General features: G+C 40.1%; 1 pseudogene; it reads left to right on the top strand.

Moving 5' to 3' along the window:
* The first annotated feature begins 3047 nt into the window (after positions 1-3047).
* LOC143658036 (transmembrane protein 213 pseudogene) lies at positions 3048-3365 on the top strand (annotated as a pseudogene).
* The last annotated feature ends 2170 nt before the right edge of the window (positions 3366-5535 follow it).

The raw sequence follows: 5535 nt of genomic DNA, 5'->3' as shown, positions 1-5535 counted from the left end.
AGAGAAATAGGAATCCTGGTACATTGTTGTTATCATGTAAAGTGATACAGTAGCTATGGAAAAGTTTGGTGGTTCCTCAGAAAGTTAGGTATAGAACTACTATATGACCTGGCAATCCACTTTTATGTATAGACCAAAAATACTTTAAAGCAGGGACTTGAGCAGATGTTTGTACACCAAAATTTATAGCAGCATTATTCACAATAGCCAAAAGGTGGAAGCACCCTAAGTTTCCATCAACAGATAAATGGATAGACAAAATGTGGTATGTACCATTCCTGTGAAAAGGAATGGTGTGCTGATATGTGCCACAACATGGAAGAAACATGAATATAACATGTTGCATGAAATAAGCCAGAAGCAAAAGGATAAATATTGTAATTCTTTTAAATGCAATACATGATCCTAGGCCAGATGCAAAAATGGAGGAGAAAATGCCTAAAGGACCATTATTGGAGAATGTGAAAAAATGGAATATGAACTGCATACCTTTTGCCAATGTCAAATTTCCTCAACTTAATAGCTGTACTTAAGGTGAATACCTAAGTGAGAATAACAAACAAATTAAATCTAAGTGGTAATAAAATATATTATCTATGAAGTTCTTTGCTAAATCAGCTTTCTATCTTGTCTCTCTCTCTTCACACACACATACTGTATCTTCATGCATAAATATAGCCATTCATAATCCCATCATATATTTTTCAAAGACTTGAAATTTTTTTTTTTAAATCAGAAGAAAATGCGCCCAACATATTCTAAAGCTTGTTAATATAAAAGTTAAGTTAGGATAACCCAAAGCAATAATAACCCAGGGTCCAATTTTATGGATCTGACCAGGAAAGTATTAAAACCTCAAGGTCGGGATGATCAGCCCTGGGTCACTTGGCTGCAGAATGGGTTGAAAAATTGTCCCCTTTTTGTACCCCATGGAGTCATTAATTGCACTGATCTGAACTTTATCATAAAATATTCCAAGGTAGCCAGAAACCATAATCTCAAGAGTAGCCTTGGTTCACTCTAATTGCTGAAATGCCCTCTTCACTGTGTGGTTGATTTACATGTGGGCAGGCTGCACTTTTTTACAACAAAACAGAAACTTGGAAGAAGAGAGCTTTACAGCCTTCGCAGCCACCGCACTGTTCCCCTCCATTCTCCCTGAAGCTTTAAATGCAATGCCTGCCTGGCAGCCTTCATCTGGCATGCTGTTACATTGACACCAGCTTCATACCTGACTTGGTGAAGGAGGGAGGACGGGCAGCACTGAGATGATGGAGAGGCCCCGTGGCTTACCCTTTAAAGTCACCAGGCTCCTATTGCACCTGAATAATCACTGATGTGACCTGTGAAGTGTGACCCAGCACGGGGTGGTCACGGCTGTGCATGAGACATCAGTTCTAATCCTAAAGTGTGTGTTAGGGGATTTAAAGCCAGAAGTCTCTAATCTAAAGGGCATGAAAGCATCATATCGATCCACTAGACAATGTTAAGAAACAACCATATGGCCCATAGATGTTTGCAACCAGTTAAGGATTAAGAAGAGGAAAAATCCAATCTCTTTCGATTTCTGAAACTTTGTAGGTAGCTGAGACAATAACCCTTGCTCTCAATGGTTATAATAGCTAAAATAAAATAAGAACATCATTTAAACATGAAGCTAATATGTTTTTGTAGTTTTATGGTTAGTGCTTTTAAAGAAAAACTGGAGAGTTAGCACATTAGAAACTGGACCTCAATGTGACAGTTTGAGGCATAAAAGGAGGTTTTTTTTGAAAGAAAATTGTGACTTCTGTAGAGGTCAAATGCAAAAACATCCATAGCTCTCAGTTCTAGTGAACATTTCAAGCTTAAACACTAAAAATTAGATTATGAATAAAAAAGCACACATAAATCGGCTCAAGGAAATAGTCATACAATTTGTAAAACTCTTTGACCTTTACATATAGTAATTTGAAAGGAACCCGGGTAGTCAACTTGCTAATAATTAAAGCTGATTGCTATATAACAGAATGAAGACTTTGCATGTAAGAGGAGTTTGCCAGCCTGTGGGCTGGGAAACAAATATCTTCTACAATCCTCCTGCCAAACTCAGTACATTCAATAATGATTCAATAATGTAAACAGTTCTAGATTATACTTAGTCCCAGCTTAGATGATCCAGGGCAATGCTCAAATAGTTAGGATTCTACCCTTCTACCTCTGCTCTTCTTCAAGATGGCATCTGGGTATATTAGTAATGTGGCTTGCATTGTGGTGGTGTGAGTGGAGAAGGATGAAGTCATTAAATGTTCATGGTGTCCTTTGAAGACTGTCTGCTATAATAAGCTAGTCTGAGCCATTCCCTGGACTGTACCCCTGAGACATTGTGAGCCTGGCCTTTGGATAGGGGAGGGGCTCACACTGCATCTTTCTACTGGAGGAAATCATGGTTCTGACTATTCATCTCTGCTACTACCACCTCTTTCTCCCAAAAGACACTTGGTCATCTTAGACCTTTGCACTTTTTCTCCAGCATCCCAGGGGCATTCTCTGTCCACTACTTTTCAAGCATATAACCTGGGGAACAGGAGCTCCGCCCATTTCCCTGCTTTCTTCCACTATCTCTGTCCCACTGCTCCCTGACTGGGTGCAAGTACCACTGAGCTGAAGGCTAGAGTTCTTCCCTGACTTTTTCCAGGGAAGTAACCCATTTGACCCCATATCCTTAGTGGTTCACTAATTGCCTGGATGTTTCTAAAGTCACTGACTCATGCTAAGATCCAACCTGAAAGAGTGGGATCAGAAAATACTGAGAGGGTTTACCTTTTCAATGTCCCTCAGCCTGTTCTTCTCCACAAAATGTGCCAAACTAGAGGGTTGTTAATGTGGACATTCCCTTATGTAAAATTGAATGAGCAAATCTATCAGACCTGGTTTTTTATGTATGATTACGATTCCTTTGTCAAAAACACCTAGCCTTCGAGCCCAGGGCACAGGCAGGACACAGGATACAGGGTGGTCAGCACCCAGTGCTGGGGACCATGCAGGCAGATGTGTCTCCGTTCAGCATGAAGTGTCTCGTCTCTATGACTGGGGCCACCCTGACTCCCAGCCTGGTCTTCGCCTCCTTCCACTCAGCTTGCTTGGCAGAGGCAAGCAGCAGCAACTCTTCAACCTTGGCCACCCACCTCCCAGGCCCCGGGACCTTGGAGCTGTGCCCCGGTATCAACTTCTGCCCTCAAGCTGCCTGCTGTTGCCACCCTGGAGTGCATGAATACAGTTGGATTGCTGCTGCTGTTGGCTGGAGTCTCTGGTTTCTCATCCTCATCCTGCTCTGTGTGGACAAACTGATGAAGCCGTCTCCAAATAAACCCAAAGACTTATAAGTGTGATGCTTAGAAACGTCATCCCAAGAATGTCATGTGCCACCAATCTGTAGAGAATAGGAGGGAATAGCTCTAAGTGTCTCTCTCGTTTTAAAGTCGTTTTCAACCTCAAGCTTCAGTTGCTTTTAAAAGGGAAAGAAGGGGCAGGCCACGGTGGCTCAGCAGGTACGAATGCTTGCCTGTCATGCCCGAGGACCAGGGTTCGATTCCCGGTGCCTGCCCATGTTAAAAAAAAAGGGAAGGAAGTAGGAAAGGAGGATCAAAATAAGAAAAAAAACAGTACTGCCATCATACCTGTTTCCAAAAGGCACTCGAGGCTTCTGAGCCCTGATAATCTCCTTCTTCAAGATAAAATAGTCTCTTATGAAAACTGTTCCTACTCTAACCAACACTCTGTTGTAGGCTCCAAGGAAGGTGCACAAAAAACAGAAAACTTATTCTTTTAGGCAAAACATTTGAAAAGACACTTATAATTCTTCCCCCCCAAAACAGCTTCCTTCTTTGAGTCAGAGGCATCACTGTTATTTTAAAATGTGAGAATCACTTTTTAAAAAAATTTGGATACAGTTTTATTGAGATATAGTCACACCACAGAAACACTACAGAAACCAACCAAAGTATACAATCACTGGCTCACAGTATCACCACGTAGTTGTCCACACATCCCCATGAGAAAATCACCTTTGACCTTCTTGCCTTCTTTATCCCCAAATCCAGTTCCTTTTCTGCCCTTGTCTCTTCCACGATTGTCCTATCCCACTCATTCCTTGTTACTGACACCTTAGCCTGGCCTTCACTACACAGTACCTAGATTATTTCAAGAATATTTCATTTAATCTTCACTGCCTTCAGGATCCTCCTCTCTAGCTGACTTTTCCCTATGGGCAGTTGCCAGAGTAGATGCTATTGGTTAAAGTAAAACTCAACCTGGCATTCAATCTTTTGTATGTGTCCAACCATCTTTCTAATATATCTCCCTGCATATCCTGGAGATAAAGGCTCTGTGGGACCACACTTGTTCTCACCTCATCCTGGTGTCTTCAATTTTTCTGCTGCCATTCCCTTTGCAGGAATGAGTACCTTCCAACTTTGCCTCAGGAATGAAAACCATTCCCTAACGTCCAGCTCAAGTGTTTGATCTGCATAGTGTCTTCTCTGTCACTCTGGGCAGAAGCATCTCATTCTGGAGCCATTTGAGCACACGTGGGCTCTCTTAGGGCACTTCTGCTCTACACTGACATACAACTATTGTGAACACACTTCTTTACAATCTGTTTATATCTACTCCAGCTCCTGGGGCATGGAAGGCACTTCATCAATTTTGTCCCATGAATGAATGGGTCCTTGCCCTAAAAATACAAAACAAAACACCTAGCCTTCAAAACTTCTGTTTTGCTATGGAAGTTTAAAAAATATGTAATCATGGAAATACAAAGTTGGCCAATTTACCTGGTAGTGTTTTAAAATTTCTAGGGAAGACCATGCATCAGTACTTTCTTTTTTTAAGCCTGTGAGGTGGTACCAACACTGATCTCTGCTCCTGCTTCCCTGGAAGCATAAGTCTCCTGATTCTAGATATGGAAAGCCAAAGGCAAATATATTTTAAAGAAGTAATTAGATTTCCAAATGTAATGATTTCCAAAATGGAATCTCCACTAATCACTCTATCAACCTAGAGAGATATCTAGAATGATATTCTTCTGATTTTAATGGCAGTTCTCTGAAGGTGGTGAGATTTGGGATGGGTATTTTTGCTCTCATATTTTCACCTTTCCATATTGCTTGTTCTTTTTCTAATGAATAGTTACTATTTTTAAAAATCCAATAAAACAATTAGAAAATAAAAAGGCAATATATGGAGAAGAGCGTATTCATGAAGATAACTATAACAGTGAATATTAATGAAAAATTAGAAGTAATCAAGAACAAAGGAATGGTTAAATCAGTCATAGCATGTCCACTCAATACAACATTATGCATCATTAAAAATTATGATTATGAAATTCTTTAGAGCAAAATGGAAAAATGCATATGTTATAAAACCATATGAATTTTAAAAATACCTCTAAAGTATTTCCATAGATATATAAAAATACAAAAATGATTTATAGTGCCACAGTGTTTAATATTTTAACTGCTATTTCCCCTCCCCTCAATTTTAAATAGAGAC

The sequence above is a fragment of the Tamandua tetradactyla genome, chromosome 15 (assembly GCF_023851605.1).
Source record: "Tamandua tetradactyla isolate mTamTet1 chromosome 15, mTamTet1.pri, whole genome shotgun sequence".
In the NCBI taxonomy this organism is placed as follows: domain Eukaryota; kingdom Metazoa; phylum Chordata; class Mammalia; order Pilosa; family Myrmecophagidae; genus Tamandua; species Tamandua tetradactyla.
The sequence above is the reverse complement of the archived record's forward strand: the minus strand, read 5'-3'. Positions and strand labels throughout refer to the sequence as shown.